Consider the following 11,289-nt stretch of genomic DNA (forward strand, 5'->3'; position numbering starts at 1 on the left):
TTGAATTATATGGACCAATGCCCTGAAACCAGAAACGTACACTGAGACAAACGCCGTGATTATGGTTCATTTGGGTTGTTATTGAACTTGTCATTCCCTGTATGAACCCGGATGCAAATTGCTCCTATTGCCATTTTATTACTCAAAAATATATTTTCAATAATTGAAACCTATAGTTGTTTGAGTCCCTATCAACACGTGTAAAACACACACACACACACACACACACACACACACACACACACACAAATTTCCCGCCACAAAACTGACATTGTTACAAGGTGTTTTACATAAAAATCATGGTTATGTCGCTCTAGCTGTAAAATTGAATCTCAAAACGAAGTCTGTTGTTCACATATTTATTTCTTTGCTATGGCAACGTCCGTTTCAAAACAAATTCTTTCTGTCCTAAGATAATCTGTTTCAGTGGGAGAGGGACATTTATACTTCCTGCTCAACGTCTGTACCTGTATTTGACATGCCTGCGCGTGTACGGCCTGTAGATAAGCGACCTAGATTTCACAATGAAAATATTGAAACCAGGAACTAAAGTTATCCCATAATGTCATGGTCTGTAGTTTCAATTCAACTGTCGACCCTGCATCTGATTTCAAAAGGGTAGCTAATCAAAACAAACTCAACAGGTCAACTTTATTTTTCACGTCAATAGTTCTTCTTCATGACAACAACAATAGGAAGACTGGGTTGATGTGAGGAGGGTAATACATAATACAACCACATTTCAAATGCAGTATTGTCTGTTCCTCCTAAAAGAACGTTGAGCAGTTGATTCTCTCAACACGGAAATTACCATCTTCCTCGTGACCTGTAGGCTTTCTTCCCGCTTATGACACAATCATACACATGTATCTGTGGGGAGCACTGACACCTACTGACTCACCAACACAACAATTACATGTGCAGACTTACAACAACCACGTCCTACACATGTAGCTGTGGAGACCACTGACAACTACTGACTCGCCAACACAACAATTACATGGGCAGTCCTACAACAAGCCAGTCTTACACATGTAGCTGTGGGAAGCACAGACACCTACTGACTCGCCAACCCAACAATTACATTGGCAGCCATACAACAAGCCAGTCCAACACTAGTAGCTGTGGGGAGCACCGACACCTACTGACTCACCAACACAACAATTACATGGGCAGCCATACAACAACCCAGTTCTACACATGTAGCTGTGGGGAGCACAGACACCTACTGACTCACCAACACAACAATTACATGGGCAGCCATACAACAACCCAGTTCTACACATGTAGCTGTGGGGAGCACAGACACCTACTGACTCGCCAACACAACAATTACATGGGCAGCCTTACAACAAGCCAGTTGTAACCAGAATGGGGAGAGGATTGGGGATGGGGTTGGGGATAGGGATTGGGATAGGAATGGGGAGAGGATTTGGGATAGGGTTGGGGATAGGGATGGGGATAGGAACGGGGAGAGGATTTGGGATAGGGTTGGGGATAGGGCTGGGGATAGCAATGGGGGGAGGGTTGGGGATAGGGATGGGGATAGGAACGCGGAGAGGATTTGGGATAGGGTTGGGGATAGGGATGGGGATAGGGATAGGGATGGGGTTAGGAATGGGGGGAGGGTTGGGGATAGAGATGGGGATGGGGAGAGGATTGGGGATGGGGATGGGGATGGGAATGGTGATGGGTTTTTAGGATAGGAACAGGGATAGGATTGGGGATAGGGATGGGGATTAGGATTGGGATAGGGATGGGGATAGGGATAGGGATGGGGATAGGTATGGGGATAGGGATGGGGATGGAGATGGGGTTGGGGATGGGTATAGGGATGGGGATGGGGATGGGGATGGGGATAGGAATAGTGGTAGGTATAGGAATAGGTGTAGGTGGTGAGGTGAAATGGGGTTTAACGTCACGTCAAAGATTCTTGTACTTATATATCGACGTGTGTGTGGCTGCATGGACTAGTCCGGTCTTATGCCGATTTATTGTGCTAGCATAGAAGGATACCATGCCGCAGTTTAACATGAAAACCCCACTCAGACACAGTATACCGACGCCGAGCCGACCAGTCCTTGTTTTAGCCCCTTAATGCCAAGCGCCAGACAAGGTAACAAAAAGTACCATCTTTTAACGTCTTTTGGTATGACAATGCTTTGGATCGAACCCCAGACCTTCCCCTCTTCGGGAGGACACGGAGGAGGTGTGAATAGGAATAGGGATAAAAATAGAAATAGGGATAGGGATAGGAATGGGGATAGGGTTAGAAATAGTGATAGGATTAGAAATAGCAATAGGGATAGGGATATGAATAGTGATATGGATAATAATATAGATATGGATAGGAATAGGGATAAGGTCAGAAATAGGTATAGGAATATGGATAGGAATAGGGATAGGTATGAAGAAAGAGATAGGGATAGGAATAGGGATAGGTGTAGGTATAGGAATAGGAATGTGAATATGAATATGAATAGGGATAAGGATAAATAAGAATGGGGATTGGGGTAAGGATAGGGATAGGAATAGGGAAAGGGATAGGAATAGGGATAGGGATAGGGATAAGATTACGGAGGGGGATAGGGATAGAGATAGGGTTTTGGATGTTGACAGTGGTTAGGAATAGGGACAGGCATAAGGATAAGGATAGGGACAGGGATAGGACTACGTATGGGGATAGGAATAGGGATAGAAATTGAGATGGGGAAAGGGACAGGGACAAGGATAGAGATAGGGACACGGATAGAGATAGGGACAAGGATAGAGATAGGGACAAGAATAGAGATAGGGACAAGGATAGAGATAGTGACGATGATAGAGATAGGGACAAGGATAGAGATAGGGACACGGATAGAGTTAGAGACAAGGATAGAGATAGGGACACGGATAGAGATAAGGGCACAGATAGAGATAGGGACAACGATAGAGATAGGGACACGGATAGAGATAGGGACAAGGATAGAGATAGGGACATGGATAGAGATAGGGACAAGGATAGAGATAGGGACAAGGATAGAGATAGGGACACGGATAGAGATAGGGACAAGGATAGAGATAGGGACAAGGATAGAGATAGGGACAAGGATAGAGATAGAGATGGGAATAAAGGTAGGGGCAGGGATAAGGATAGGGATAAATAAGAACGGGGTTTGTCCTTGATAGGAAAAGGAATAGTGATAGGAATAGGGATAGGGATAGGGGTAGGAATGGGGATGGGAATAGGGATAGGGATAGGGATAGGGACAGGGACAGGGATAGGAAAAGGGATAGGGACAGTGACAGGGATAGGAAAAGGGATAGGGACAGTGACAGGGATAGGAAAAGGGATAGGGACAGTGACAGGGATAGGAAAAGGGATAGGGACAGTGACAGGGATAGGGACAAGGAGTGGGATATGGACTGGGACAATAATAGTATTAGCCATGTGGATAGGAATAGGAATAGTGAGAGGAATAGGAATAGTAATAGGGTTAGGGTTACGGATAGGTAGACAAGGATAGTGACAGGGACAAGAATACAAATAAGGATAGCGATAGGGTTAGGAATGGGGATGGGGGTAGGGACAAGGATAGGGACAAGGATAGGAATTCATAGGACCGGTGATTGTCCTTGATAGGAATAGGGATAGGGATAGGGACCGAGATAGAGATAGGGATAGTGATAGGAATAGTGTTAAGAATAGTGATAGGATTAGGAATAGTGATAGGATTAGGACTAGGGATAGGGATAGGGATAGGGATTGGAATGAGGATAGGGAAAGGAATGGGGACAGGGACAGGGACAGTGACAGGGACAGGGGTAGGGACAATGATAGGAATAGGGATAAGGATAGGGATAGTGTAAGGAATAGGGATGGGGACAGAAATAGAGATAGTGATAGGAAAATGGATAGTGACAGGGACAGGGATAGGTATAGTGTAAGGAATAGGGATAGGGACAACGATACGGACAAGGATGGGAATAGGTTTTGGGATAGGGATAGGGTTATGGAGAAGGATTATGATAGGAACAGGGATAGGGATAGGAATAGGAATGGGGACAGGGACAGGGACAAGGACAATGAGAGTGATTGAGTGAGTTAAAACATATACATCGCATCAGCAATATTGCAGCCATATTGCGATACAATGATAGAGATAGGGACAAGGAATTGGATAGGGATAGGAATAAAGGTAGGGACCGGGATAGGGATAGGGATAGGAATAAATAGGAATGGGGATTGTCCTTGATAGGAATAGGATTAGTGATAGGAATAGAGATAGGGATAGGAATGGGGATAGGGGTAGGGACAGGAATCGGAAAAGGAATATGGACAGGGACAATGATGTGAAAAGGGATAGGGTTAGTCAAGGACAAGGACAATGATAGAGAAAGGGACAAGGAATGGGATAGGGACAAGGATAGGAATAAAGGTAGGGTGGGGCGTTTGTGCAAGGTGTTTGACATGTGACTCTAGAACTCTGTTCTTCTGTTGAACATATTTGACTTCTATGTTAGTTAATTTTGTACTGACAGGTGACTCAATTACTTTATTATTATAGAACGTACGTGCCTCTCTGTCAGAGGCATTCATGAAGATAATGTCTATTCCCTTTGCATAACAATGAAAGGAACATAGTTAATACATAAACTTACCTAGTAAATTCCCTTGCTTTATCGATACTTCACGACCAAGAACACTGTCAGTGTAGTCTGTCCTCCAACGCCCTGCGCCGTACACTGAGCCAGGCACACCTCCTCGTCCCAGTTTATAAACACTGAGGAAACATAGGGTATCCAATCAACGTGAACTGATTACGGCCTCCAATCCCTACCATCAAACGTTCTAGCTATTGGTAGGAAAACCACCTCGTGATATATTGTCTACTCGTCTAGTGCATGGTGATAGGCTGCCCTTTGGTCTCAGGTTGTCTCGCGTGTTGAGTCACAATTAACATGCAAAGTCAGCTGAGGAGCTCATATGTATAGTGAGAAAAAAATGAGGGCTTATGATTATGTGACCTTTCACGCCCTATAGTATCAAGACTCTCGTGAATTTGACATTTTGAATTTGGCCGATGTTTAAGCTGGTGGTCTGAGACATTATAACTCAAACAACTGTTTTAAAAAAGCCGAATATTTTGCTTAAGTATTTCCCTTTGTTTGTTACTAGCAGAACATTTGCACTTACAAGTACGCTGCAGAAGTTATTCGAAGTGAACATATCATTTTAGTTTCAACATTATTAGTAAACGTGCTACCGTGTCACTGGATTGTAGTCCAGACTGTTTTCAGACTGACGTGGTATGTTGTGTGTGACGTTAGGCAATATACAAATATTTACTTGTTTTATGTAAGTTCTGTGAATGTCGGGTGCTATCGATGGGGCAAGACATTCTTCCCTTTTCGCTAACTTCTGGTGTTATCACTGATTTTCAGTGATCTATTCATATAATTTCACCACTAATACCTTCTCTCATTACAATGTGCTTATGACGCCGGTACTCAGTTGAAGACATAACAACTGAATTGTTTCACCATACATCAGACCTAATTGTATCACCTACGTAGAAGCCTACAACCCAGCTGATTGAGCTGGTTGGCTGTCCCATATTTTACCACTCTGCCGTCTTCTTCTTGATCTAGATGTTTACTTAGCTCATGAATTGATCTACAAGTATTCTTGAAAAAGTTCAGGAACTTACTTTATGAACCTTTAATGAACAGTTCATGATTTGAAATTTCACAGAGCCAGAACCCCACAATGCCATGCCAAGAATATTTCTGCTCAAGAACATCACCTGCATACACATGTTTGCATGCGCTCACATGGACGATGTCACAGTCCACGTGGAATGGTCACACCTAGACCTGCTTCTGAAGCGGTAGCACGATCATGAAGACCCTCTTGATCAGCCATCAACTATGTGCAAGTTCCATCTTGGAGAGGAGAGGAACTTCTGACATGGCACCATTGAGGTCTTCTTTTGAGCATTGGCCTCTGTACGTCAACAACAGGGCCACTTTTTAGGTACTAGTCTAGTTCTTAAGCGACTTCCCAAAATGAGATATATCAATTGTACTGTGAACCGTAATGGACGCACCCTACAAGCCTATGACATGTGCTGCAGGCTTCGGAAACGACAGACAATTCAGAAGAAAAGTCACGCGTCTGATATTTCCTCGCTCGCTCACGCACAAGACTGACGCACAATAATTTTCAGGTCCCTGGCAGACTTTGTTGCCAAGAATTAGTCATCAGCTACACTATCGTCTGTGGTTTATCCAGACAGACCAATGTGTCGAATCAGAGCTCTGAGATATTACATCACTTTTAAGAAGAAAGCGAAACACAGAAACAGTGAAATCATGCGGAACTTGTGTTTGGGTCTGGCTGTAACTGACCATGTGATTTGAAACAGCTGCCTTCTCCTGGACCTATTTGTTCCGTTACACTCTGATTGTTGCAGTTCTTCTCGCCTCTTTCCCTGATTAACAGGTCCTATTAAACTTGGATCGTATTGATCCTACTCTCCGTTGATTGGCTACTGATTTTGTAGGGGTTTACTGTGTTTAAGGGGTAGCAGGGTTTTGCCCTTTGACCTGACAGTCAATAGTTTACCTCGCTGAGGTCTTGAGCAAGTTCTTATTCTTGCCGCGTAGGGGACATTTAAATCCAATGACATCTATCTCAGTCGCTGATAATCCACTGGTCGTATAATGACCACACGCTTACCTCGCTTGCTCTTCGACGGCGATACATCATTATCTTCCTTAAATGAGTGGTCATATAGCAACTCTGTGTATTTCAAAGTTGACCAGTATTTTGCCTGTCCAGAAGAAGATTGACTAATTGTCATCGTATACATTCCTTGCTGTTTCATTAGTGTACTGATTGTTTTCATGCACCACTTGGCTCTTGGTCATTTTAAACACTGGGTCAAAACAAGGCAACTGACATATTCAACCAGCAACCTTAACAAAAAATTAGGTGTATGTGACTGAAGTTGTTGTAGACTGACCTGTGCTGGACAGCTATGTTACATGTGACCATCCTTGTAAATTCGTCGTTGGAAACCACGCCTAGGTTTGTTGTCTGTTTCACATGGCACTTGTTTTTTTTACTCACTCAAGTTTCCAGGTACTAGTGGGATTTTCCTCCTTAGAGTGGATTCGTTTGCATTCCCTAGAAAGTATACAACCAGAGCTGCCTAAGAGTAGGGTATTCTCCTACTGCCACTGATGTAACATTCCCTGCTGAGGAGTGGAGAGTCAGATTCACATACAAATGGAAGCTTATAATTATCTCCTCCGAGAATCAGACCGCCTCCGTGGTCTAATGGATAGAGAGTCTGCCAAGAGAGCGGAAAGTCGGTAGTTCGATCCCCGGTAGCGTCACACCAAAAGACGCAGAAAGACGGTATATTGTTACCCTGCCTGGCGCTCGACATTAAGGGGATAAAACAAAGACTGGTCGGCCCTGTGTCTAAGTGGGGTATTCCTGTTAAACTGAGGCAAGTTATTCCAGTGGACCAGCACTTGAAAACTGGCATCAGTCAGAACTAGTACAAGCAGTCTCACACACACATGCATGCACGTCGCTATATAAGTTCAATAATCTTGAACGCATAATTAAACCCTTATTCACCTCACCTCACCTCCTAAAAACAAACTCGCACACTGTTTTAAACAATATTTGTATACGAGTTAAGATTTTGTACTCTCTCGGTCTGGTGAAGGATATTACTGGTAAAATCTCCTTAATCGCCCCACGTGGGCACGGTTGATTCATACTTAATAACCCATACTTGATCTGGCCTGAACATGAACAAGAGAGGCTAACCTCATCTTCTCGCGAACATCTGGAGTCATCACTATTTGATAGTGATTCATAAACACATGCTCGTGATGTAGTCGGAATCATACAATCGACTCTGATTTTAGCAGGGATTTCTATTGAAATTGGAGGGCGTTGAGTCACTTTACCATATCCACTCTCATACTAGCAACACGCAACGATTTAGACCACGCCAGGTTTACACATTGCGATCTGATTTGACAGTCACTGGTGTAGAGGGCTCAGCTTGTACGCTAGAGCACATCTATCACTATTTCATTTCAGCCAAGGTAATATGGTTCATTGAGTTCTGTGAATTGTACAAGCTACAACGTCAAGTATGTCTGCCAAGCCCTGCTTGTTTCGTTACCAAATTTAAGGGGCGGTCGGGTAGCCTAGTGGTTAAAACGTTCGACCGTCACGCCGAAGACCCATGTTCGATTCCCGACATGGGTACAATGTGTGAAGCCCATTTCTTGTGTCCCAGGCCGTGATATTACTGGAATATTGCTTAAAGCGGCGTCAAACCATACTCACTCACTCACTCACTCACTCACTCACTCGTTACCAATTTATATATAATGTTAAATTATGATCATTCATGCATAACACCATACGAAACATCCCCATGTCCTGTGGCTGGGAAAAGCCTTAACGCTAAGTTAAGTTGTTTCCAGACATTTCAAACAATTTTATTACATGTGTCGCTAAGGGAATCAGAACCGAAGTGCATAGAAGATGAACATCCTGTGTGTTCAGGAAATCAACAGACAATTTTGCACTGTGGCAAAAACACAGCATGTACAGGTGATCGTTTCAACTGGCAGAAACAAACACGTCCCTGCAACTGCCTAACTGCGTCCATGGGTACGTGAGCAATGATTTGTTTTCAAGATCAAGCAGGAACACATATACCATAGTTCGGCAGTATAGTACAATGGGATCACGTGTTTCCTGGAAGACTTTGAACGAGAATTCTAGAACGCAGTACAGTGTGTGTTTTGTGATCGACTGTGTTGAAGGTGATCACGTGATCCACAGGGACAATGGAGACAATCTTTACTGGAGTGTAAACAGCTAAAGTGCCAGCGCCGTATTACAAAGACTGTGTGTCTGTCATTCAATGAGTTGTACAGGGTGTCAAACGCTGAACGAGATATATGTCAGGTTTGATTTGAAATTCATATGTAGATTCATTAATATGAATAATTTATGGATTTATAATTTACAAATGTAAAATGATTATCCGCATTTAACACACGACATGTGTTTGTCTACAGTATAATTCCTGATGCTGCGAAAAGTGTATTTGATAGGACCGCGGCGTCAGGCAACAGACAAGCACTTTCACCTCGTATATCAATTGTGTGAGTGACGGCTGCGACCAATGGACCAGGTCATGATTGACCTTTTCACGACAACTTGGTTTCATCACTGATTTTCAGTGATCCGGTCATATTTTTTTCACCAATAGTTTACATTTTAACCAGTGTGATGTCATCTTTGGGGAGTATTATATAAGAGATACCGAATTCCTTGTTCAGACAACAAAGCGATGGTCAAGCTAAACGTATTGGCGTTTCAACCAAGGAACACATACTACAATCGAGTCGTTTTTCAGATACCCATTGATTCCTGTACTTATAGAGCAGGTACGATTTAAGGAAATTTTGAAAATCGACCATAAAATTAAATCATTTTTGTGTTGCATAGCACGAGATAATTATCACAGAATCACATGCATTTAACACGAATCTTGATTCAGAAATACAAAATGCACTAACAATATTTAATACCTGACTGATACCACTTATATACACAGTTAATTTTAATCACCAGACTGTTACCTTTGCCTTACCAGTTTCATTAAATCGAGAAATGTTTTCCTCAGACTGCCAGATGCTCTGTCAGTGGGTAACAAAACTGTCGCAATGCATGACCTGATTATTTACTTTTACAACGACCCAGGAAACAGGTTTAAGAAAGGTTTATCAAATGTGCTCTCAATTGGTTTAGTATAATGTGGTCAGTTAGCGATACGTGTGAGAAGTCAGGATGGTGATAGATGTTTCACAGAGTGATTTCCACGTTTTGTCTCTGTACAAATTTAAGCGTCAGTAAACAATCTAAGTGAGTTATGGTTTAACCCAGCTGAGTGAATACGAAATGTTTAACACATGACAGAAAACAGATTTATTTAAGGATTGGAGTTGTATTTGTTGATAAGGAAGAGAATATATGGATGTCAACTTCGTTTCGTATCAGGAACACAACGTTTCGGAGAGAATGCTTACTCCTTGATCACCTGATATTTGCAAACATATCACCTGATGAAGGAGTAAGCATAAACCCCGAAACGTTGTGTTCTTCATAATAGAGAAGGTGACATCCATAAATTCTCTTCCTTATGTGTATCACTTCTAAATGCCTTTCAAAGACCTGCTAATTGTTGATGTTCATCGGGTGAAGTGAGCACATTGCATGATGCGCGAAGCTGTTGAACGTCACCAAACACAACTTCAATCCGTATATTGACAGATAATTTAATAAAAACAAACCAATCCATTTAAACACTAAACTTTAATAATTCAAAGCGAACTGTATAAACGTGGAGAGTTGCATTTGTTGTAGCACCATCCGTCTCAAAACAACCCATTGGGAATTAGGGCCCTTGGTTGTACATAAGTCAAAAGTCATTAAATGATCCTATGGCAATGTCAGTCACTTGAAATAGAATTAATATTATGTTTGAAACAAAAAGATGAAATAAAGCCAGGATTACGTCTTCTCATCTATTTTGAATAGGCGTTTGATACGGTATCAAAACAATTTTAAATAGTTTTACAAAAACATGGATTAGGACCAGAAATGATAAGGTGGAGAAATATACTAACTTACGATGCTACATCAAGCATAATACTAAATGGGCATCTGTCAGAATTTTTCGTCCTAGTAGCTGAAATCCTAGGATGTATGAATAGAAATAATAATAAAATTGAAGCGATTACAGTCAATGACAAAGAACACAAACTTGGCCACTATGCTGATGATACTGAATTAGTTTATATTGATAAAGGTGAAAGCATATATGCAGATATAGAAACACTTAATAAATTCTACAAAATATCTGGAATACAAATTAATTTAGACAAGACAAAAACAAAATATGGATAGGCTCAAGAGCGGGTAGCAATGCTCAATTATGTTAAGATTTACAAATAAAATGACACAATAATGAATGTGAAGTATTGGGACTTATGTTTAATCCAGACTTAGGTGAACTCTTGGTAATCAATACAAAAAGAGAGCTAGATGAAATAAATAGATTGCTTTCAAATTTGAGAAAAAGAAATCTGACGCTAATAGGAAAAGTAATAGTCATAAAAACTTAAGCTTTGTTAAAACTTTCAGATATTTTCGACACCACCAACCCCTCCTGAGGACTTTGTCTTATCACTTGACAAGAT

This window comes from Haliotis cracherodii, unplaced genomic scaffold (assembly GCF_022045235.1).
Source record: "Haliotis cracherodii isolate W230 unplaced genomic scaffold, xgHalCrac1.p SCAF_12, whole genome shotgun sequence".
Classification (NCBI taxonomy): Eukaryota; Metazoa; Mollusca; class Gastropoda; order Lepetellida; family Haliotidae; genus Haliotis; species Haliotis cracherodii.